This window comes from Ovis aries, chromosome 4, assembly GCF_016772045.2.
Source record: "Ovis aries strain OAR_USU_Benz2616 breed Rambouillet chromosome 4, ARS-UI_Ramb_v3.0, whole genome shotgun sequence".
NCBI classification, from domain to species: Eukaryota; Metazoa; Chordata; class Mammalia; order Artiodactyla; family Bovidae; genus Ovis; species Ovis aries.
The window spans coordinates 98,712,287-98,739,064 of record NC_056057.1 but is presented as its reverse complement, the minus strand read 5'-3'; the positions used below and the strand labels follow the sequence as shown (position 1 = coordinate 98,739,064).

General features: G+C 40.2%; 1 protein-coding gene across 7 annotated transcripts in view; it reads right to left on the bottom strand.

The window, feature by feature from the left end:
• Positions 1–26,778, bottom strand: part of EXOC4 (exocyst complex component 4) — an 807,451-nt gene that overhangs the window by 673,346 nt on the left and 107,327 nt on the right. The window lies entirely within an intron of this gene.

The window sequence follows — 26,778 nt, the reverse complement described above, 5'->3', positions numbered from 1 at the left end:
ATGAAGCCTCCAGCACCTTCTGCCTCTCGGAACTGGTGACACTTCCATAGGAGTGGTTCGGGAAGACGGGGTGAGCAAGGCGCTGAGCACACACGTGACACGCATGTTTCCCGTCCCGTGTGCGGCAGGCAGGTTCTACACGGGAAATTAATTTGGTGAAAGGAAACCAAAGACCGCTAAAATTCTGGCATTTTTAGGCCATCAAAATGGCAGCTCTGGAGCAGAAAAACCAAACCTCAATAAAGTGGCAATAAGGCCCGAGCTTTCCGGTTATGGTATTTTAGATAAACATTTATACGTTTTCTAGTTGATTATACAATCCCTGATGAGTAATGCAGAGGCATAGCCTGTGAGTAAGAAGGATGATGATTTATCTATGTACTAACCTACTGGGAGGTTTATCTGATTTCGATTACACTTCTCTTTTCATGCAGCCACTCGAGATAGCTCCAGCCAGAGAAAACTGTCTATACAAGATGGTCCCAACACAGGCTACATATGGTGCTTCAGAAAGGGCTTCTGGTCTTCTATATGAAGTACTGAATATTAAAATATGCAAAGGTAAGTGAGAAGAATCATTGATACATGTTTGACCACCTCCTCCTCAGCCCACAGACAGAGAACCCACAGCTAGTGAAAATGTCTAGAATTCACACATGGTAGAATGAAAAGAATGTGGGGAGCACATTCTGGTGGACTTTGGTGCCAGACTGATCTAGGTTCAAGCCCAATCCTTGCCACTCGGCACCAGGCAGTAAAATGCAACAGAACATTATAGGGAAAATGAGATCATCACAGAGCTTAGAACAAAAGAAACCTTACGTAAGGAATGCCCCCACTATGCCACCACCACCTACATCATCGCCACCAATACCTACACCACCACCACCACCTACATCATAATTGCTTAATTACCGAGAAGACAAAAACACAGTAAATGAAACCAAGCATACATTTAGAAATCAATTATTAACAGTGATCAAATACCCTATTAAACTCACTGAGGATTATTGCTAAAACTGGACTCAGTAAAGAGGAACACAGACAGATGCCCAAGGTCAAGGCCTAGTCAAGAACAGGCTTAGAGGAACGTAACTAAAATCTGACAGTCTTTCAAATCCAAGAGTAAATAATCCCAGAATGAGGGCAAGAATAGTTGTCCTGATAAAGAACTTGAGGCTCATTGCACACTCTCTGGGACACACATACTGGTAACAATAGACTGTTCCTCTCACTCGCTGTCCAAGCTGAAGATGATAATACCACTTTATGTTCCTACAGCGTATGACATATAAGGTGAAAGTGTTAGTCACTCAGTCGTGTCCAACTCTTTGCAACCCCATGCACTGTAGCTTGCCAGGCTCCTCTGACCATGGAATACCCCAGGCAAGAATACCGGAGTGGGTCACCATTCCCATCTCCAGGGGATCTTCCCAACCCAGGAACTGAACCCAGGATTGCAAAGCACAATTTCCCACATTGCAAGCAGATTCTTTACCAGAACTTTAGGGCATAGATACATTCATTTCTATCAAATGACACCTTCAACTAATAAATGACCATTGCCTAAATGAAGACTTTCTCTACAAACAGATACAAAACTAACTTGAAGTGAACTATGAAAACTATATTTAATTTATATGCTAAGTTAAGTCGCTTCAGTCATGTCCGACTCTGTGTGACCCCATAGACGGCAGCCCACCAGGCTCCCCGGTCCCTGGGATTCTCAGGCAAGAACACTGGAGTGGGGTGCCATTGCCTTCTCCAATGCATGAAAGTGAAAAGTGAAAGTGAAGTCGCTCAGTCATGTTCCACCCTCAGCGACCCCATGGACTGCAGCTTTCCAGGCTCCTCTGTCCATGGGATTTTCCAGGCAAGAGTACTGGAGTGGGGTGCCATTGCCTTCTCCATAATTTATATGCTAGAATTCCAATAATAAATTTCCTTCTCTAAAGTTCTTTCTAGCTGTAAGAATTTCATCCTTTGTATTTTATCAGTATAAGAAATTACAGGAGGCGAAAAGAATCAAAAGAAATGTCAAAAAATACACACCCTCTTTTTACCCCTAAATTAAAAATACAATCCTAGAAAATAAGGGTAAAACTATGTTTTTAATGTTTAAAAGAGAGACCCAATAGGTGATGAAATGGACATAAATTTAGTTATGTTGGTCCACAACACTCAAATATCACTAAGCATTGGAACATGTGCTATAAATACAAAAATTTTAAAGAAAGGTATATTTCAAACGATAATCTCAAAAATGTGTTAGGGTTCTGTGAGGTCCTCACACAGTACTGCCCATGGAGGCAGTACAGGTCATTCATGCAAGAAATCAGCATGGGAAAGGGAATCTATCCTGGGCCCAAGTCTACCTTCTCCCCTGGGAAGGCATATGACTTTGTGTAATTACTCTCAGCTTCCATTTCTTCATCTGTGACATAGGAATAAAAGGAGATACAGCACATGAAAGAGTTTTTCAAGCAGTAAATCACTAAGCAGGTATTAACTATACTGAGAACACCAAAGCAGACTCACGTTTGAGATGTTTTTCTAATTACTGGACATATTTTATCTTTAAGATAATAGGTATTTTGCTTACAACTCCACCATCTAACACACTGCCTTGCCCAGAGTAGGCACACAAATATTTGCAAAGTGGAGGTGGCTGGATAGGTGGGTAGATGGATAGATTGATGGATGCAGTTTCTCTTTTGCTAGCTCTAAATTATAATAATATAACCATTTTAGGGTGGTACATTTGTCCCAAAATGCAAACAAAAGCCACATTCAGAAAACAGGAGATTGTAATATGAACATTTGTTAGCAATACTTACATTATTTGACCATGATGTGAATAAAGAAATCAAAAAAAGGGGAAAAAAATTTATTTTTTCCATTTTCCATAACCTCTCTATACCTTCTCACATATCTGTTATTAGTCTTATGATTATTATTGCATATCTCTTGGGTCACTGCCTATATATTAACATAAAATTATAAATTTTGTTTTATCAACATTTGTTCTACATACATCATTAAAACTTTACCACCAAATCAACGTTGTATGATGTTTATAAACAGAACATTTCCATAGACTCAAAAGTATTGTAAATTCTGCATTAGACAAAATAAAGATACAACATCTAACTTTTAACTTTTTCACTCAGTTTTATTCAATAAATATTTCTACTTGCCCCGACACTAAGAATACAGCTGTGAGTCTTTTGAACAAAAGATGCTGGGAATACTGGATTTCCACAAGCAAAAGAATGAAGTTAGACCCTTACCTAACACCATATACAAACATTACTTTAAAAGAGGCTAAAGACCTAAATGTATAAAATCTAAAACCATAAAACACAGGGCAAAAGTTTTACAATTTTGGTTTTAAAAATTCCTTGGACATGACACCAAAAGCACGGGCAGCAGAAGAATCAAAGGGTGAACTGGACTTCGTAAGAATCTGAAAAAGTATGTGTGTGAAAAGACAAAGGCGTAAACAAGCAACCCAGAGAATGGGAGAAATCATCGATCTCTATCTATAGATGATTTGCAAATCATCTATCTGATAAGGAATTATATCCAGAATATATAAAGAACTCCTAAAGCTCTATGATAAAACAAACAACCTAATTCAAAAATGGGTAAAGAACTTGAATAGACATTTCTGCAAAAAAGATATACACATGAAAAGATGCCCAGTGTCACTGGTCGTTCAGGAAATGGAAATCAAAATGACATCAAGATAGCACCTCACACTTGTTAGGATAGCCATGATGAAAACACACACAGGGAACATAATAAGTATCAGAGGAATTGGAACTCTTACACACGGTTGAGGGATTTATAAAACGGTACAGCTGCTATACCCAAAAATTACAAACAGTATTACTGCATGAGCCAGCAAATTCAGTTTCTGAGTATATACTCAAAAGAATTCAAAGCAAGGTCTTAAAGAGATACCTATACACTCACGTTCACAGCAGCATTATTCGCAACAGCTAAAACATGGAAGCAATCCAAGTGTCCACTGAGAGATGAATGGATAGGCAAGATGAAGTATATACAAATAATGGAATAATACAACACTGATGAACCTATTTGCAGGGCAAGAATGGAAACGGAGATGCGGACAACGGGCTTGTGGAGACAGTGGGGGAAGAAAAGGGTGGGACGAATTGAGACAGCAGCATTGAAATATGTGCAGCAGCACCATGTATGAAATACACAGCCAGTGGGAAGGTGCTGTTCAGCACAGCGAGTTTTCAGCCTGGTGCTCTATGACGACCTAGAGAGGTGGGGTGGGAAGGTGGCTCAAGAAGGAGTGGATGTATGTATATTTATGGCTGTTTCATGTTGTACGGCAGAAACCAATACAACGCTGTAAAGAAATTAGCCTCCAATTAAGTTTCTTTTTCATTTTAAAAAAGGCAGGCAATTTTGACATATGCAACAACATGGATGGGCCTTGAACACAGGATGCTAAGTGAAATAAACCAATCACAAGTACTGTTTGATTTCACTTAAATGAGATACTTAGAGCATTCAGCATCAGAGACAGAAGAATGGTGGTTTTCAAGAGCTGCGGGGAGGGGGGATGTGGAGTTACTGTTTAATATGTACAGAATTTCAGTTTTACAAGGGTTATGAAGACAGATGGTGGTAACTGTTTCACAACATTTTACATGTATTCAATACCACTGGATTGTACACTTAAAATGGTTAAGACATATTTTACATGACGTGTACTTACCAGGAAAAAAAAAAAAAAGTATAGCTGTGCATAGGAAAGTACACAGAGCTTTCAGGAAGCCTACAACAGAGATACCTAATACTTCCTTGGAAGACCCAGAAATGTTGACATCAAAATTGAGAAATGAAAGATAAATCAGAGTTAGCCAGCAAAGGAAAGTTGAGAAAAACTATCTTAGGCAGAGGTAAGTTAAGAGCAAAGGTCTGGAGGCAGAAAGGACTGGGACCCCATCAAAGAACAAAAGTAAGATGTAAAAGCATCCAAGGTCAGACTCGAGGAAGGCCCTGAATGCCATGCCAAGAAGTCTGGACTTAACCTTCACAGTGGGGACATTAAGAGCACCATGTCAAGAGTAAATCAGGACAGGGTTAGAAGAGTTAAGAGAACAGTGCAGTGACCTGGGGTAATAAATGGTGGCCCAAATAAAACAGTAGTCCTGCAGAGGGAGAGAAATTAGAGGGATTTACAGATGTAAAGGTGTAGAATTGTTAAACTGTAGTGATTAATGCAGGACATTTTTAAAAGATGTGGAGCATCTAGAATGGTAATATTCAGAAGGTGTAGAACACAGCTGGCTTGGCACCCAGCAGTGAGTTAAGTAAAGATACAGGACTCAATGTTGGCATCATCATAATGGCCAACCACTATCACAGGCCATATTAATTTCTACCAACACTGACCACCCACAGAGAAGCTCAGAATTTGAATTCTGGGTCACATGTGATGCTCAGCCAGCAGTCCTTCCACAAATGTGGTGGGATCGCAGAATTAGGGGAAGAGGACATTGAAGAGACAAGAGTAGTGAGTGACCACAGTTCTTTACAGACTCCAACAGCTTCCAATCTCTCAAGATGAAAAATGTTACATGAGGGCATATATGTGTTTCCCATGAATAAAATGAATTCTCTCCAGGGCTTCCCGAGTAGTCCAGTGGGTAAAAATCCACCTTGCATTGCAGGGGACACAGGTTCGATCCTTGGTCCAGGAACTAAGATCCCACATGCCATGGAGCAACTAAGTCCACGCTCCACAACTAGAGAGTCTGAGATCACACATGCCGCAAACTAAGACCCAACACAGCCAAACAAATAATTTTTTTTAAAAAGCTTTCTCCTTTAAGAGATATTAGTGTTTTGCTACTCAAAGACAGTGTGGTCCACACAGCACTGCCATCACTTGGTAGCATGTTAGAAACACAAATTATGTAGCCCCAATCCCAGAACTGGGGCTTGCCCAGCAGCTCACTGGTAACGAATTTGCCTGCAGTGCAGAAGACACAGGAGATGAGGGTTCAATCCCTGGGTCAGGAAGATCCCCTGGAGAAGGGAAAGGCAACCCCCTCCAGTATTCCTGCCTCGAAAATCCTATGGACTCAAGAGCCTGGCGGGTGATGGTCCTTTGGGTCGCAATGAGTTGGACACCACTGAGCGCGCACACATGCACCCCAGAACTCCTGCACAGAAGTCCATATTTAAAGAAAAGCAACAGGTGATTTATATGCATGAAAGCTTGAGAAGCACTGAATTAGGGGATTTATCCATAACTCATTTCCCTAAGGCTAAAATGAACCATCAGCCTTGCTCCCTTCCTACCTGAAAGAATAACTCAACAACAGCCTTCAAAATCTGCAGCTTACAAAGCAGCCCACATAGTACTTAGTGGCAATTAGCACAGAGTCATTGGAGAAGGAAATGGCACCCCACTCCAGTATTCTTGCCTGGAAAATCCCATGGACGGAGGAGCCTGGTAGGCTGCAGTCCATGGGGTCGCTAAGAGTCGGACACGACTGAGCGACTTCACTTTCACTTTGCACTTTCATGCATTGGAGAAGGAAATGGCAACCCACTCCAGTGTTCTTGCCTGGAGAATCCCAGGGACAGAGGAGCCTGGAGGGCTGCTGTCTATGGGGTCGCACAGAGTCAGACACAACTGAAGCGACTTAGCAGCAGCAACACAGCATCAAAAACTAACTCTAGGATCTCCCGCATTCAGTAGGCCAGAATATTCAGGCAGAACTAATATAATTATGATTTGTTCTTGTTTTAAATACTTTCCAGAGAAAAAATTCATTTCCACTATACATATATTTAGCAGAACAATAGATAATTTACATACTTATAACTCATCTCCAGTCTTCTAGTTTCCCAAAGGGTTTTGCAAAGTCCTTAATTATATACTAGTCTGGAACAACTATTTCATTAGCTAATTTTCTGCCCACCCCCTTTTGTCAGGTGAAAATGTGTTACCACAGTTCTTAGTGGAGACACGGTTAATGTGTTTTGGATAGCAATTTGCCTTAAAAGGGGTAATTAACATTCCCACTCCAAAATAAACACCACGACTATTAAAAAATAATACATTCAGGAATAGATTAAAAGGTTGAAGAAGCTAAACTCACATCAAAAATTTAGACTAAAAAGTCATGCAAAAATCACTGTGCACACTATTTAATATCTAGTTATTTTTTAAAAATCTATTTAATATCTAGTTAAAAAGAATCAAACTGATGATTTATCCTGTAACTCTATTTTTTTTAATTATGAAAGTATGATACCACATTTACAGGACACTTGGAAAATACAGAAGAACGTTCCATAGAGGTACACTATATATTGTAATTATTTTTTAAGTAGATAAATTAAGATTTTTGGTTGGAGTTTCAATATCAAACTCTCAAAAATTAATTGAAAGAATACATAGAAAAGTAGAAGGATACAGTAGACCTGAAAAGCACCATGAACCAATTCAAGATAATTAAAATTTATACAATTTTCACACAACGATAGGATATAAATTCTATTTCAGTTCCCATAGACTATAAGCTAGGAGACCACTGCAACATAGCCAGAGATATAAGACATGGTGCAAAAATTTCATGGTCTAAAGGTACTGAAATCATAAGACTCTGTTGATTTATGTTCGAACTCAGCATCAAAAGATTTATCCTCTAGTTCTTAAAGAACACAAAGCCCTGTCCATCTACGACAGACCAAATGTTAGGACAGCTAAAATCACTGAGTTTCAAAACCTGACTGGACGGACAGAGAAGAAAAGAGATCCTTCTCCATGTTTGGATCAATATTAATATAAAAGCTACTAGAAAGAGTTCCATCTCTTCAGACTGCCCGATAAACAAACACCCTCACATCAAGGAACGATATTGTATACAAACAGCAATGGTAACCAGGATTCTTAGGTGCATGCTGCGGTGATATGAAGTTCAGTTCAGTTGCTCAGGCGTGTCCGACTCTTTGTGACCCCATGGACTGCAGCATGCCAGGCCTCCCTGTCCATCACCAATTCCCAAAGTTTCCTCAAACTCATGTCCATTCAGTCAGTGATGCCATCCAACCATCTTATCCTCTGTCGTCCCCTTCTCTTCCTGCCTTCAATCTTTCCCAGCATCAGGGTCGTTTTCAGTGAGTCAGTTCTTCGCATCAGGTGGCCAAAGTATTGGAGTTTCAGCTTCAGCATCAGTCCTTCCAATGAACATTCAGGACTGATTTCCTTTAGGGTGGACTGGTTGGATCTCCTTGCAGTCCAAGGGACTCTCAAGAGTTTTCTTCACCACCACAGTTCAAAAGCATTAATTCTTCGGTGCTCAGCTTCCTTTATAGTCCAATTCTCACATCCATGTATGACTACAGGAAAAACTATACCCTTGACTAGACAGACCTTTCTTGGCAAAGTAATGTCTAGTTTTTAAAAGTAAAAAGTAATCTCTACTTTTTAACATGCTGTCTAGGTTAGTCATAACTTTTCTTCCAAGGAATAAGCGTCTTTTAATTTCATGGCTGCAGTCAACATCTGCAGTGATTTTAGACCCCCAAAAAATAAAGTCTGCCACTGTTTCCAGTGTTTCTCCATCTTTTTGCCATGAAGTGATCGGACTGGATGCCGTGATCTTAGTTTTCTAAATGTTGAGTTTTAAGCCAACTTTTTCACTCTCCTCTTTCACTTTCATCAAGAGGCTCTTTAGTTCTTCTTCACTTTCTGCCATAAGGGTAGTGTCATCTGCATATCTGAGGTTATTGATATTTCTCTCAGCAATCTTGATTCCAGCTTATGCTTCATCCAGCCCAGCATTTCTCATGATGTACTCTGCATATAAGTGATATGAAAAGTCATGGCAACTCTTCCAGTTGGTTAAAAGATCTTGAAAGTCCTTTTTATAACTTGTATTGCTTCCTGCACAACGTGGTAAAGAGTCTCAGAACCTGACTTCAACCATGAGCCTATGGCTATACACGCTCGAGTCACCACTCTGAAGTCTTATACTTTTCATGTTTTCATGTATATTTACTTCCTGCACTTGTTCTTCTTTCCTTCCTTATTTCCCTAGCACTCAATACATTTTCCAGAATTCCCACTGACCTACCAAGCAGCATATCCCACCTATCTCTATATTCATCCTCTCATTACCTAATTTTATTAACTCATCATGTCAACATGAGACAGGAACAAGACCTCCTGGAGGGGTGATGGAAGGGAAGAAAGGCTTGCGACAAACCTTGGATAGTTGTTATGGCCAGCAAGCACTAAAACTAGGAAAAGTGGTCAGATGTAATTCCTCACAGAGATCTGGCTTTGGTTGCTAAATGATGAGATAAACTATAAACTAGACTCAATGCTCTGACACTGGCATGCTGCTGTAAAAAAGAAAAAAAAAAATTCCTAAGAAAAATGAAGAAAACACTGTAAAACCACAATCTTCAGTCAGTACTGAGACTCCTAAATGATAGGTTATATACAAATATTCAGTTCAGTCGCTCAGTCGTGTCCGACTCTTTGCGACCCCATGAATTGCAGCACGCCCGGCCTCCTTGTCCATCACCAACTCCCAGAGTTCACTCAAACTAACGTCCATCGAGTCAGTGATGCCATCCAGCCATCTCATCCTCTGTCATCCCCTTCTCCTCCTGCCCCCAATCCCTCCCAGCATCAGAGTCTTTTCCAATGAGTCAACTCTTCGCATGAGGTGGCCAAAGTAAAACAATTTATTAAATGGCTGTCCCAATTTAACTAATGCCAAATGAGCACAGGGGCAGAGTGAACAAGCCACCAAATTTAGTAGAGATGGATCTATAGTAGGTGATTGGGAAGTATCTAACCAAGCATTGGAGAAGGAAATGGCAACCCACTCCAGCGTTCTTGCCTGGAGAATCCCGGAGACAGAGGAGCCTAGGGGGCTGCCATCTACGGGGTTACACAGAATCGGACACGACTGAAGTGACTTAGCAGCAGCAGCAGCAGCAGCAACCAAGTAAATACTCATTATTTTAAACTCTTACATTAGATAATATGTAAAATCATCAAGAAAATCTGAAGTCTCTATTCTCTAGGTCCAAGACCTTCAAGTAGCTGGACTTAAAAATTTCAGAACTAAGCCTAATCCAAGGTCCCGTCATGTCATGTCTGATTAACCCTACTCTTCTAACTCTTCTGCCTCCAGTCTCCCCATTTTATTCCAGGCTGTTTGTATGTGTTTAGAGCCACCAATCCCTGCCCCCACAGTACCGACTGTCCTGAGTGTACACTAAAAAGGAATGAGCATTATGCCTAACATACAAATGATATTAAGTGTCAATTTACTATGAATCCTGAGCTGACAATCTAAGTTCCTCAAAAATCTGACCCCTGCTCCCCTCTCAAACTTGAATGGTGACTATCCCCTTATAAGAACCACCTACTACAAACAAAGTGGGATAGTGACTCCCCATAACCAGAAACGCCACATGCAAGGTTATTTCTCTTTTCCCTTCTTGGAATACATGCCACTTTACCCTCCTCCTTCGTCCATCTCTTCACTCAACCTTACTGTGCCCCCAAGAGTAAATAACTCAATACTCAACCAAGCTCTCTATCCCTAGAAGCAGCTTGGCTCTAACCCCACCTCCACGTAAAGCCTTTCTAAAAGGGGCCAACTTCACTCCTGGGACGTCGAAAAGCTTATTCTGCCTACACCACTAGGGGCTAATTTAAACTGGTGACATAAAATGTCTGGTACGTATAACGATGAGTTTCATAACTGAAGCAACATCTCAGCATCAAAACTCCATGTGCCCCACATTTCAACTATCCTGATCTTTATGCCTCTAGTCTAAAAGACAGGATCTTGCCCTCAAATGAACAAGTGATGAGAGGGCTTCCGAGTCCCTCACATGTGTTATTTCTTGACCTGAGTGTTGACAACAGGGGCATGCTTAGTTCATAAAAATATGTAGAAAAATATAGACTTATGACATATATACCTTCATCTATTTATAAAAAATACAAAATAAAACAGGTAGACAAGGTGAAAAGGATTGAAAAAGAAAAACCTAAGATAAATAATCTGTACAACAGAAAGAAATTCATTCTCAAATACTGGTAGGTGGAAGCCATCTCAGTCATCCCCAGGCACATAGTTATCTACAAGGATATTTAAGAATGTTTACCTTCGGTGATTTAAAAGCTATTAATCACTTTTACCCTTTTAACAAGGTGTAGTTCAGCTGAAATAAAAACTATAAACTAAAAATGTCAACATTTCAGAGGATAATACCAACATAATTTATAGAAATACCAGGAGGACCAGCTAATTACATGAATAAAGCACTTTGGAAATGTAAATGGCATACAAATTCTAAATGATGATGATAATGATGGTTGAGGTATCAATATTTTAACCTTTATAAATGTAATTTAAGAATAATAAGCACTTCCATACTGCTTTATGTTCTCTAATCAGCTCAGAGATACTAATTAAGCCACAGGTCATCCTCTGAAATACATGCAAATAATTCCATTTAGAGAAATCGGAGGTGAAGTCACTGAGTTAGGCTCACACGGAAAGAACTACAGGGAATCCAGTTCTCTTTGATCCGCAGGACTTCGTGGAGAAGGTGGACTATGACGACAACAAGACTCAACGTCCTTGTTTTGCTTTTAGCTCCCTTTGTCCTCCTGACTTCAAGAAAGAAAGGATTGAGGGGGGTGGATATCTGGAAAGGAAATGTTATTAAAATGACAATCTGGCCCCATTATGTTTTAGTCCACACACTGACTGAAGCATGTATGTGAATAAAGCAAACGCAGAAGGTGAGTCTAAAATAAAGGAAAAGATTCACATGCACGTGTACAAAGTCACTAAGATCCAGGAATGAGAGGAATTGTCTGTTACCATCCTAGGGAAATGCTGATATAACCCTATTTCCTAACAGGATCATGAACACCCCTATCCTTACATCTATACTGGACTCAACTGAGTCCAATGGCACTCAAGCTTAAGTATGAACTAAAGCGAGGAGACAGTTGGAGCAATGTGAAATAACACTTAACCCAGAAGGTTATAGCCCTATGTCCTTATGCTACTTACAGCCATCTTGTAGAAGATTCCCAAGACTTTACGTGTGGGAGTTCTGGCCTGGAAGGTCTGCCTAATAACCTCTACATATCTTTTTTTTTTTTTCTTAACCCCTAGATTACAACAAGCTTAACACATGGTAAGATACCATAATAAAGGGAAGGAGACAAAGTCACAAATGTTTATATAAATTTTGAAAACAATGGAGACAATATATCATGGTGGTTAAGTGTCTAACTGGGAATAGACAAATCTGAGTTTACATCTCAGCGTCACCACTTAATAGCTGAGGCAAGTCACTTAGCCTCTTTAAATCTTACTTTTGTCACCTCAAGAGAAAGCATAATAATGGCATTATCAATGTGAGGATTAAATGGGATAATGTGTACAAAGTACTAAACGTGGCAAATGCTCAGTAAATGTCAGCTATAATTTTTACATTTTTCATTATTAATGGAGAAAATAAACAGAAGGAAAAGAATGGTGTATCTCTTCTAGAGGAATGGTAAGTGTTAATACAAACGATTAGAGGTAACAGAAGATGAATTACAAATACTGAAAGATGTGTGACATAGTACCTACAGGATAGGCTTGAAAATATTAGGAAAAGATAGCAAGATAAGGCAGGATCGAAATATTAATCCTGTATGAAATTTCTGAGGGCCTGCTACGAAACAGTTTATAGACAAAAAACAAAGAAGTTGTCCTCGATGCCCATATGCTAATAATTCAGCTAAAGAGACTGCAACTTTAGGTGATAGGCAGGAGGGGTTAAAAAAGGGAGAGAGAGATAAGATAATCAGATCGACTCTTTTTGTGATAGATCCAGAATTAAGGCTTGATATGGATAGAACCGTGACTGTTGTGATAAACAGCAAGTTGTAAGTCAAAGAAATATTTTAGGTTTGCCAAAGGAACTCCTAGATAAAATGTAGGTGAAAGTGAACTACAGCGTCTTGGTTAGCTTATACTTCTTTGCTCTTAGAAAAAGGATGGTAGCAATTGCCGTCTCAACATCATTATGAATAAAAGCAAACTATTGCTCTTCCACTGAAAGTAGAGATGAAGACCTTCAAAAAGTCACTCCACTCTGCTAGTTTTTCCAGTTTAAAGCGGAAGCCTGGTTCTGTGAAAGAGGTGACACTCTTCATAGGCAGTGATAACCATCTAAGGAATCAAGTAAATGAATAAGATTAAATGACTGAGGAAGAATGAAGGAAGAGATGTGGCAAGAACGGAGTTGCAGGTTTTTCTTCTAGTTTGCCCGTGGCACCCAACTTGCCACAGGAGCTCTGGGGTACCTTCCTAGTGATGATATACTTAGTTACTAAAAAGTCACAAAACAGTCACTTAAAATCATTCTGTTTTGAGTCTTCCTATTCAGTAGTAGTTAAGACAAATGTTGGAATCAGACCAGGATGCAAAGCTTGACTCTGTCACTTACTAGTGATCAGCTTAGGCACAGTGTCATTATCTGAGCCTGGGATTAAGACCCTCAAGCTCTCTGAAGGGTTGTGAGGGTTGAAGGAAATCATGTATTTAAGGCTTGGCTCAGGTCACATCATTAGTATATGTAGCGCTGAAATTTCCTGAAGTAACACTAGTATCTCCTTATGACAGTCTGGTATCTAATTCCATGGTTGTCCTGCTCATCGGAATAACCAGGAGGGTTTGTTAAACACTGACTGCAGAGCCCCATTCCCCCAGAGTTTCTCAAGTAGTAAGGCTGGGATAGAGTCCTAGAACTCACACTTCTAACTAGCTCCCATGTGATGCTCATGAGGCTGGTCTGGGGACCACACTTTGAACTATTAGTCTAAAGTCATTTCTGATGCTACTGCCTACTCTAAGAAATTTTCTTAAGACTCCAGAGGGAGTCAGAATTAACTTACATTAAAAACCATAATAGTTTGCAAGTACATATGCAATAAAGAAGGAGCGGGGGGGAAACATCCACTGAGCTGGGACCTAAATAATCCCTAAAGAGAAAGTTTTGGTTCCCCTTGCCACAACCAACAGCCTTTTTCATAAAATGTTAGCATAGTTTTATTCTGTACAAATCCCAAGTGATTCATGTCAGATTAACTCCCCACAGAAATGAAGGCAGAATGAACAGATGGCTTTTTCCTTTCTAAATACTGTTTGTATAACATATAATTTTTTTTTTTTTACTTAAGCAGTAAAACTCACTGGCTCCAGAGTCACATAGGGTCTAAATAAAATAATCTAACTGCACTCACAACCACAGTTCTGAGGTCCTATTCACTTGCTCCTTTAATGCTGTGAACTGCTCCTGCCCTATCAGCTCTGAGTTGGCCATGGATGAGAGCAGTTGCAGTAGATATAAAACCAAGAGCAAATAAATATAAAGATGAGTGTTTTCCCAGGCTTTTCTGCCTGCCTCCAAGTTTTTATTTTAAAGAAAAGAGCACAGCTCTTCATGGCATACACTTTCTCATCTCTCTATTCCTCTGATTAATGATCCCAGAAGACAAACAACAGCTCATCATATATACTGGAATGGTGTTTATATGTAGGTAGAAGAAAATTATAAGAGTATTGTTTTTATTAAAAGTGGAAACTTCCTTCCAAGTGAGCAATTTAAGCATCCTTGTTTCATTTTAGGAATTTCACCTTTACCCTTCCCCAAGTAAATGGATTTTCATCATCTCCAATTGCTACCAGCTTAAAAAAAAAAAAATAGACAGGCAAAAGTACCACTCTTTGACCAGCAACAACATATAAAGACTTGGCGACCACGGCAAAATGATACTAATTACCATAAACTAGCTAGGCACCTCCAAATTGAGGCTCTCAGAAGTAATTTACTACCATAAACGGACTCAATTATGGCAATTTTAATTTCATATTCTTATAGTTCCTTTTGACCATTCTTCCCCCTCTTGTAACTTTGCTGGTCTTTAAAAAGGGCACTGTCACCTTTGGCTGGATCTTTTTTAATGCTAGGTTTGTAACATCCTCTTGAAGCTTGAAATTAAATTTTTTTTTGCCTACCAATTTAGTCCCTTCCCACTTGGCAAACATCTTTTGTGACTCTTGCATCTCTAATGGAGCTGAAAATTAAGATGACTTTTTTTGTTTAATTCTTTGGTATGCCAAAGTATCATCAATAATGTTAGCACGGCTTTTTTCTGTATAGTGGCCCAGGAGTTAAAATAAAAGCCTTACATTCCACAGCACCTCATCCCCTGGAGGGCCACAGACCACCTCACAAACCACACTCTGAGGACACACCCCCATGCTGCTCCCTGGCAGCTGCCCCTCAGCAAAATGCATGCTCTTATTAACTAGCATTTACTCAGAAGAATTCCACAGTAACAGCTCTAATGATTCTAAAGAAAGACTTAGCACTCAAAGAAGGCAATTACACACAAAACACATCACTGAAAGAAGTGGATTCAGTTTACAGCAAACGTGGTTCACTTACAGCAAGATATGAACAAGAACTTACTTAATGTGGATAAGACAATCGAAATGAAAAATCAAACCGTAAAATCTTTTTTTTTTTCCCCCAAAGAACTAAGGGCAGTTTGGGGATCGTTTTGACTTAGCCAACTATTGTCACCATTCTTCCAAAAGTATCCTCAGTGCCTGTGTCAGTCGCTCAGTCATGTCCAACTCTTTTTGAGACCCCAAGGACTGTAGCCTGCCAGGCTCCTCTGTCTGTGGGATTCTGCAGGCAATACTGGAGTGGGTTGCCATTTTCTCCCCCAAGGGATCTTCCCCACCCAGGAATCGAACCTGGGTCTCCAGCACTGCAGGCAGATTCTTTACTATCTAAGCCACCAGGGAAGCCCCTAAAAAGTATTGTCATACTCACAGTGAAAATGATGCTGATAAGCAAGCACTGTTATCTATGGGGTTGACCAAAAAGTTTGTTCAGGTTTTTCCATAACATCCTACAGAAAAAACTCTAATGATCTTTTTGACCAACCCAATACTAACAAGCTGGTGATGGTCTCAATTATTAACAGTTTCTCTTGCCAACATTATTTCATGCCCCTTATGTGGAACCTGGAGCTATTCTGCCTGATCAAGAGAAACCCCAGGGATGATTTCACTGCCATCCAGTGAAGGAGAGGATGAACTGCTCTCCTGGGAACGCAGCAGTCTTTCAAGTCTTCGTTGTCACAAAGCTTTATGAGTCCTCTGCTATTAATACATGACTTTTAAATCTACAAAGTTCATCACAATTACAAAGCATGTAAAATTCAATCCTAGGACTTTCCTGGTAGTCCAGTGGTTGGGAATCTGCCTGCCAGTGCAGGGGGCACAGGTTTGATCCTTGGCCCAAGAAGATTCCACATGCCGCAGGGCAACTGAACCCATGTACCACAACTACTGAGCCTGTGCAGCAAGAGAAATCACTGCAATGAGAAGTCCATGCACCGCAAGTAGCGAGCAGTCTCTGCTTGCTGCAACCAGAGAAAGTCCACATGCAGCAACGAAGACCCAGACCAGCCCAAATAAATACATTAAAATACAGTCCTAAAATCAACTGTTCAATTGATATGTATTGGGTATCTACTATTCATTCATTCAAGAAATGTTAATTAGGTATATACTGAACATAGGAAGTGGTACCAAATTTGGGGGCAGGCAGGGAACTCACAGCTAATAAACACAGTCCCACTCCTTCTCTCAAAAGGCTTAAAGTCTAGTTGAAAAAGGAATTAAAAACTGCATGTGGGAAAGCACGGTGAGAAACTGATTGATGTATAAGGAATGATCCTCCAGAGGACTTCTACCTGACTGAAAAGATGTAGATTCAGCAAAGAACAGAGAACTAACAAGACGTGTTGAACAAGTAGTAATATAAGGGCTCAGTGAGTGCTTCCAGATGAGATAACGCAGAGAAGACTGGAGTATATTAGAGAAGATATTCAGGCATGAGGGCAAAGACAGTGGGAAGGATGTACAGGACCAACAAGTGTTGCTGTGAGAAGGGACAGTGTCATATCTGGAGGACAGAGAGAGACTAATTTAATTAGAATACAGCATCTCTACAGGACTTCCCAAATGGCTCAGTGGTAAAGAGTCCACCTGCCATGGCAGGAAACTAAGAGACCTGGGTTCAATCCCTGGGTCGGGAAGATCCCCTGGAGAAGGAAAGGGCAACCCACTCCAGTATTCTTGCCTGGAGAATCCCACGGACAGAGGAGCCTGGAGGGCTACAGTCCACAGGGTCACAAAGGAGTCAGACGCGACTGAGCACAGCACAGCACACAGGACAAGGGTAAACTAAAGAAGGAAAAACAGGCTTTGTCCAAATTGTGGGAACCCTTGAATGACTAAGAGAAAAAGAAAACACCTTATGCACAACCTACCTAATACAAGGAAATAGATCATTTGTAATAAACCTAAATTTAATTTGCATTTCCAATTTGCTTCTTTTACTATACAATGATGCTACTACAAAGACTGGCACGTGCACCACCACCATACCATAAGGAGTCAAGCTTTTCTTTCAAGCCCTTAATCATCGAAAATCTTGGAATTATCACATTTTTACAGGATAGAGGAAGAGTCTATGATCACCTAACCTGAATACCCTTTTTCCTTAAATTAAAATCCTGGGAGGAGCAGGTGGGACGGGACTGGTATTCACTCCTGAAGCTCTTCTACTCCGCTGCACCCCAGGGAGGCCAGCTGGCAACCCTACAGGGTTATTAGGTGTCTCTAATGAAGATCCTGACCCCATACCCAGCACCCCTCTTGATCAAAAGTATCTGCCTCCAGTGAGGGACCCTATTGACCTGCATCTCAAACACAGGGGAGTAATTCTCTGAGATCAGGCGACTCTGTTGCTGGATCAACCTCAGGGCAATGAATCTCCACTTTAGCTTATGTCAATCAGCAGAGCATCTAAAATGTGCCTGGGTGGAGGAAAACAAGAGGTGGTATTTCTTTCTGATCGCAGCAGGTGAACAGATCATCAACCAGGACCCAGAATCAAGAAGAAAGAAAGAAAAGAGGTGCAGGGATGTTCAGTCTATTTCCCAACTGATACACATTCAGTTCTGTCAGGATCAAATGGCCGATGATATTCAACTCCACTTTCCTAGGGGACCATCCTATGGCCCAACAGTTCTCACTGTAGAAATACCCTGACACGTCAGCTGACATTCTGCATGTCTGTTTTTCTGCTGTGCTCATCTATACTACTGTGTTCATTTCACATTTGAATTTTTAAAAATCACTGTAAAGGTCTCACCCTCATTGTTCCAAGTTCAACACCTGCATTTGATTTTCCAGTCAAAAGCATCAGACCTACATTATCCATCGTGATTTTGTATTCCTTTGTATTAAAAACATGGTTGACTATAAACAAGTACTTAATTTTACTTTGGGGCCCTTTTTGATGATCTGCTCTCTGTGAAAACACTTAAGCAACCCCTGAAAAGTGCTCTGTATTGTATCAATGCCAACTATTGGAGAGTCATGACTCCCTGAGTGACTAACTTCACAATGACGCTCGTTTCTTCAATGTCATCCCATCTCCGAAAAGGTTAACCTCTGTTGGCTTCCGTGCTTGTTCCTAAACATGCTAGTTCTCCAAAAAGCACTGAAACGTGCCTCATCTCAAGTCCTTCATCACTACAGACGCTCGGCTTGGGATTCCCACCCGTTTGTCTGTCATTCTGGTGCACACGTGCCTGACACTCAAGGCAGCAACCCAGATGCTATCTCCCCCAAACTGGGGAGATGGAGATGATCAGTCTCAGCTCCAGGAGGAGACGCTGTTTCGTGCAGCACAGCCCAAAATAGCGCTGGCCTTTTTCATTGCCATATCACGCTGCTAACACATAACTAATGTGCTGTCAAAATTTATCACCCCCGTGAAACTGGCTATTCCGTGCTGAGGTTGCGTCATCTGCTGCAGTTCACTTGGAGGCAGCCCTTCTTCTCCTTAGATGGAATCCTATCCCAAGTGTTGCATTTTGCTATCATTGCTCACTTTTTATTTTTTAAAAATCCTTCAAAACTTTTAGGGAGCTCATCAAAAAAGATCCATGCCTCTCACCACCGTGCCACTCCAACAACACCAACAAAGACTTCTGGGAAGACCAGAAATACTTAAAAAAAAAAAAATGCACCTTTGAATGCTATACAATTTGCTATAATCTTAAGGATAACATAACTTAAAATGATTCTGAAGACAATTCTTCTGTGAAGGGCTCAGGTTTTTTCAGCACCTGAATGGTATTACAGGTATAGATTTGGGAGCAAAACTGTATTCTGTCCATCCTTCTATAAGCAAAAGTGTACATGACACACAGGTGGTGAATGAGATGCTGTAAAGCAGTTTGAGAGATCTCTGAGTAACAGCTTCTTAAGCTCCTTTAAGTCAGGCAGGACTTTTAATGACTATATTTACTTTTTGTGGCTTCCCATTAACCACGTTCCCTGGAGTTCTGGTGGATCTGAGAGAAGAAACAGGGAACATATCAGGAAACTCTTGGAGCCAGCCTCACATACCAGTTCTCAGTCATGATATAGCCACGGTGTAGCCTGGTCCAGGGATTATGAGGGAAATAAACCTCACGTTATCCCAACTCCAGGGTCTCTTCCTAATGGCTGGCCCAATGGACTTTTTGTCCTGCTTGCTTTGTTTGTTCAGTTCCTCTGGGGATCACTTGCAGATCTGTTAAAATAGGCTTTTAGTCCCTCTCCAAGGTGTCTGTCCACATCCCCTAAGGAATGGCCAGAATCTGAAAGCCACCATCTCTAACTGGAACAGCATTCGGGTCCTGCTCAAAAATTGCTACCGTATCAACCATACATAATGGAAAAAAGCAGACACAAAGAAAGGCAAAATGTGGCATCCCTGTTAGAAGCCTCAATCTCTAGGAACTATAACATATGCTGGTTGGAGCAACATTGGAGAGCTGACTGAACTGATGGACTACCAAAGGAAAGCAGGGCTTCCCAGGTGGTGCAATGGTAAAGAACCTGCCTGCCAATGCAGGAGACATACATTTGATCTCTGAGTTGGGAAGATCCCCTGGAGAAGGAAATAGCAACCCACTCCAGTATTCTTGCCTAGAAAATTCCATGAACAGGGGAGTCTGACGGGCAATGGTCCATGGGGTCACAAAACAGTCAGACATGACTGAGCACGCACGCATGCACCGAAGGAAAACAGTCCTCGCTTTACTCTTACACTCAGGAGCTTCTGAGCTGGTCCACTAGTATAGAGTCAGCTATTATCCACAGGCAGACAGACGGTCCCTAAATTTCTATCTCCCACCCTAAGCTCTCCCCTAGCCTCCAGGGTCCCGTCTCTAGTTGCCTGAAACACAATTCTATGGGGATATTCTGTTAACGCCTCACATTTAACAGGCACAAAGCACTATCTTCTTGATCCTAATTCCCAACCACACAGGCTCAAAACTTCACCCTGACTTGAGACTCTCCATTTCTTACAGTCAATGTTAAAACGCTCAGAAAATTCACTCTTTCAAAAGCTCTCTCTTAGCTCTGTGTTCTTTCTCTTCATGGGCCTTGCCCTAGTCTAGCCCCTCCTTCTTATATCGATTGAACTTGCCTTCTAATTGGTATCTCTCCATCCATTTCCTTCTCCAGTGATTCACTGTGAACACTGCTGCCAGAAAACTCATCCTAAAAATACTGCTTTCACCATCTCACTCCTCTATTGAAAAAGTATAACATCAACCATCATCTATGAAGTAATCATGCCCTCCTCAGAACAATTTAAATCTGATGAAGCCTCTTGACCTAAGTTAGGAACATCAATAAATAGCAAAAGACACCGTGGGGAAGCAATCACTAAAAGCCAGAATGTAGGAAATTCTACAGGACAAATGATCTGGCTTTGTCAATAAATAAATTTCAAGAGGTAAAAATGAGATGGACAGGAAATTATACATTAAAAGAGTTTCAAGAAACTTAATAAGCACACTGTTGTATTTAAACCTTATTTGAATCCTGATTCAGATAAACTGTAAAAAACATACAATTAGGACATTTGAGAAATGGGAAATATGAACACTGGCTGGATATTTGATAGTTAAGAAAATTATACCTTTAGGTATGATTATAGTTTTTAAAAGGAGACCTTATCTTTCTGAGATTCACACTGGACTACAGATAAAACAATAAGCTCTCTAGGACTTTTTTAAAATAAGGAAAAGGGAAATGGGCAGGGGTAGAAATGAGACAACAGGACTATTTATTGGTAGCATTGGAAACTGAAAATGTGACAATGGGTGCATGGGGGTTCGTTATACATTTCTTTGTATTTCTGAACATGTTTGATGTTACCAGTAATAAAAACCAAAAAAAAAAAAAAATTGTAATGGCAGCCTATGGCCAAAAGACGGAAGTCCAAATTGCCCAGTCTCGATTATTTAAAGGTCTCTATGGCAGCCAAAATTATTCAAATTCATTTTTGGTAACACTTTCCTAAACTGATCCAAAAAACCTCCATTCTTCCTAGCCCTCTATAATACTATCTGTATTACGTATTCAACCCTAGTCATGTTTGGATGTTCCAAATCTCTCCTTGCCCATGAGCTCAAGTACTTATAACCCATTCGGACCCCTTCCTCTGAAATTTTTCCCCAGGACCATAAACAGCTCTGTATTATTGTTAGTTAAGTTTTTGTCCCAGCTCCCTGCAAAATTAATTTCATAAACTTCTTTTACTTATACATCTTAAAAAAGAAAAGTCTTTTCCCTTAGTTAAAAATAACGAACTTCCATTAATATAAACCTGAAAAACTTATATAAGTAATAAATAGGGGTGGGGAGAGGGTTTGCTGTCTTTGGGCTAATAAGTAAAGTTGACCAAAATCTCTAAATGGAGATTAATTACAGCACAGTCATTTAGTTTTCCTTTCCCCTTTAAAGTGTGTAGATATTAAACAGCATTTTCCTGTCTTCATGGAGCTTCAACATGCTATCATTATTTACTTCACAGAACACACATTCCCTCCTAAACATGCCACAGTCGCACATCTTTCCAAATAAAAAACTAAACTCACTTCTTACAAACTTCTCCCAGCCCTTAAGACTTGTCTCCTAATAGTCTTGGTTTTAATATGACCACATCTATAACTACTTGCTCATCGTAGCTCTTAACCAGATTGTGCACTGGAATCAGTTGGAATTCTATTAAAAGAGGCTTTGTAGATGTAGGATCCACAGGTCATTCTGATTGGGAGGAAGGTTCAACGACTACTAATAGCTGTGACTACTAAGATATTCAGAACATTCAGGTTATCTAAACTGAAGCCACTTTCAACAAACATAAATGAGATTATTTTTTTGACCCTATGTGGTAAAGCAAGGGCTTAAATCAATTTTACTGAATTTAACAAAATACCTGGCATTTTAGGATTGGAAAAGCCAAATCTCTATTCAGTGACTGATATCCACTAAATCCTGAAATCCTTAATTTTCACAATTTGAAAACATGTATACATATACAGGTATAAATAAAACTTCTTTACATACACTTAGTAAAATTCCTAAGAAGACATATTCCTCAACCCAAAATCTTTAAAAATACAAGAACTAAAATTTTTTCGACTAAATGAGTTAACTAAAAATACCATAGGTTTTCCAGTTGAATGTCAACATGTCAAAGTCCAAACCAAGGTAGGCATTTAAATCGCTGACTGAAACAGTTTAAAAGGAGGCCAGGGCAAGCTGAGCTCTACATATGACTCTCCGGTGCTGTAACGGAGCCTTGAACTTGTGCAACTGCCACAAACGCACTGGGAACCAGAGGGATCTCCTTGGCTGCCCAGCGCTTCCTGCTTTCAGTAATGAACATACGGAGAGTCCTAGGCAATGGAAACTGACTTAAATTCAGAAGATTTCTCCTTTAACTTGCACATGTTAACTGCATCCCATTCATCGGGCAGCACACTATCCATTGACAAGACAGAACAAACATCCTAGCACCTTTCTGAAGACTCAACGGCCTGGCTGACAGCATGTCTTTAATATGCCACTCAAAATAGCAGCTATCAAAGAGCTTTAAAGGCTGCAAAATGAAGAGAAACTATTTCTGCAAGAATAATCTCACAAGTTCTCCAGCCTAAAATACTTGGGGGCGGGAGGGGAACCTAGTTTTCCTCTAAGGGGAATAGAATCCTCAGCTAACCAAAATATCAAATGAAGTAAAAATCTAAGAATAACCTAGTTTCAGACGTGGATTCAAAATAGAAATTGCAATTGTCTCCTTGGAAAACCCTCCAGGTCATGGGTCAGTACCAATACAATTTGTGGATTTTCATATCTGACAGCAAACTTCAAGTTCTCTCTGCATGAGGGTAGTTTTATCACTATGTAAACATTTCGGTGGCAGTTAACAAAAGTAAGATGATGTTCCATTCTGTCTCTGCTTTGGGGCACTGTAAAGTGAAGTGTCTTGTGGTGTCACCGCCACTGGTTCGACAGTGTAATTACCACCCTCCGCTTCCATCTGCACAACACTATCTGGTACATTCAGGGGTTGGTTACACACGTAAGCCAACAATGACAAAGCAAGCAGTTTTGTTTTGAAAAGAGATGAGGGAAAAAATGAGTTGTTGTTTTTTTTCCCGGAATCAAAACACCTGAAATATATGTTTGTTCAAAGTGATCCTCTTACTTCCTCTGTTAAATCCCACAAGAAATGGAGTATTTTGTGTTTCTAGTATACCACAGTCTTATACACTTAAAAATGTGCAGTCAATGGTATGACAGGCATGTCATCAAGCAGGTGACACTTTGGAAGGTACTGCTGCTGCTCAGAGGGACAAAAACATGTATTCCTATTATCACAGTTTCAAAAAGAGTGTAAAATTGAAAACGGAGTTCAACGGTGTGTGGCCACAGAGCCGACACCAGGAGAAAACGCTGACACCCTGTTACTGTGATAGCTTCAGCCTTGTCTCCACACACAGCTGTCTCCAGACACAAACACGCTGAGACAAATGAGCCTTCCAACTACACAACGGATTCTGCCTGCCAGGGACAGCCCAGGTTCCAGTGGAGAAAGGCTGCCAAAGTCTACATGATCAAAAATTGTTTTCTTTTCCAAGATTTAATACACAAAAGAGCATTTCAATTTTTCAGCAAGAAACACTTTCCATTCAAAGAAACACTAAAATTCAAACTCTGTAACACCTGCAACTCCATCTATATGATCCCATCACCTTCACTCATGTAGGTACATGCTTAACTGCAGGCATCCATGGTTCTCAACTCTGTCCTCCAGGAATGATCTTAACTTAAAGAGCATTCCACCAACAAGTTTAAGAAAACTAAACTGGCCCTAAGCTCCAATACTTTGGCCACCTGATGAGAAGAGCCAACTCACTGGAAAAGACCCTGATGCTGGGAAAGATAGAGAGCAGGAGAAGGGGGCGACAGACGATAAGAGCACTTAGTTGGTCCCAATAGCTTAAACATTAAAACATCACTAAAATATCTGTCATACGAAAAAGCAGCAAAAGTCAACTACATGGTTTTAGAGTTTCCAAAAGACTCCTAAAGTTTTACAAATCTTTCTCTCTTTACTGTACTCCTCTAACATGCTCCATGAAAGCCTGTCGTTTACTCCACTATAAGACAACATCTCAAATAATATAACCCACTGATTCTCCATTAGCATACAAAATACTAATAGTAGCATTGCTTTAGTCTCCAGCCTCTACACCCAGTCCTTTCAATGCTACCATATGAATCCAACTTCATCTCACTACATGCCAGTCAAAATCCACAATGGGCCAGTATCACCTAAAACAAAGGTCCTCAAACTTGGACGTGCATATAGGTCACCTGAAAGGATTATTAAAATACAGAATGTATGGCCGCACCCCTAGACTTTCTGATTCAGTAACTATGAAGTAGAAATAAAAATCTGCATTTTTAACATGCTCCCAGGTAACACAAATACTGCTGGTCCAAGAAACATACTTTGAGAACCACTGGCCCAAAGCCAACAGCTCCCAATTACAGGATCTCAAACAAATGAATCACCTTAGGAGCTGAAACAACCCCACAAAATCCAGTGCTTATCCACAGTGATTCTTATTCAGAAGGTCAAGGATGGGACTAGGTATCAAACTGGAGGTAAATTTTCCCGATCTTTCAAGATGATATACACCGATTTCTGTCTGGCTTGTACTATTTCTAATGAGAAGTTAGTGAAAAAAAAAATTTTATCACTGGTTCCCTATAGGTAGTGTGTCCTTTTTTCCTCTGGCTACCTTGAAGATTTTTTTCTTTGCTTTTCAGATACCTGATGATAATATGTCTAGGTATGGCATTCTTTGTGTTAATCTTCCTTGTGATTTGTTGAGCTTCTTGTATCTGTGGGTTCATGTTTTTCAACAAATTTAGAAATTTGGAGTCACAGTTTCTTCCAATAACTGACTGCCCCCATCTCTCTCCCCACTGTCTGTACTTGCAGCCACACACATGTTGGATTCCATGATATTGTCCCACAGGACATTATGGCTTTGTTCATTGTTCTCTTCAGTCTATTTCTCCCTGTACTTCATAGTTTTGGTTGGTTTTGATAGATTTTTGTTGAAGTTTTCGAATTCTTTCTTCTACAGCATGCAATCTGTGGCTAAATACATCTGGCATATTTTCCATTTCAGATATTAATCTTTATCACATTTTTAAAATTCTGGTGATGAGTCATTTTTCGGCTTTTTTGCAAGTATAATAGTTGTATGCTGGACAATGTGGTGAATCATTATCGAGAATCTGGATTATGTTACTTTGGAGTCAGTTTCGTTCTGGCAGGAGGTTAATTCACGAGTGGAGGGCTAACACTGTAGAAACCTGGTTTGGAGCTTTATTACGTGAAAGTATAGTATCCCTTACTATAGGGCTAGAATAGCCCAAGTCCTAAAACATAACCTTTCTGGGGACATCTGAAAGCACAGGATGTTCACCAGGTTCTCCTTACACTGGCTGGTCTGAACTCCAGTGCTTCCCAGCATTTGGCAACTTGCGCAATTTCCATTCAGCTCACAGTCCCGTGATAGCTATTTGCCACGCCGTGGAGTGTGTGAAACTTCATCTCTGACCAAAGGCTCAACAGCACTCTCTTCAGATTTCTGGGGCTCCTTCACTGCAATTCCCTCGACTTTGGTGTCCTAATCCACAAGCTGCAGCTGCCTCCACATCCCTGAAACCTGACCTCTGCTTCATCTGCTTAGAGTCTGCTAATGTCTATTCCCTTTTCTATGTCATAGTTTGGAAAGCATCCCCAGAGAAGAAGCTGGGATGAAGGTGAAACTGACCTCATGTATTCTCTTCTCTCAACTAACCATTCTGATAACTTGAGTCCATCCAGTTTCCAGTCACTTTGGGTAGGAGGTAACCTCATCATGGACAGAACCAAATGAATTTAATTCTAACAATTTTTGAAACAGCTTTAAAAATCTATAATCTTAGCAACTATACATCAATAAAAATTAATTTTAAAAAATCTACTGTCTTATCCTTAAAATAAGCATGTAACCTGAAAAGTTTATGTTTCCATGACAGATGAACAAACCAAGACATAAAATATTAAATAACCAGTTTCTGAAAAATAAAGATATTTTATTCAATACACAAATATTCAACAAGCACCTACTATGGGTGCATGGTAATCAACATAGCAGCAAAACAAACTCAAGGA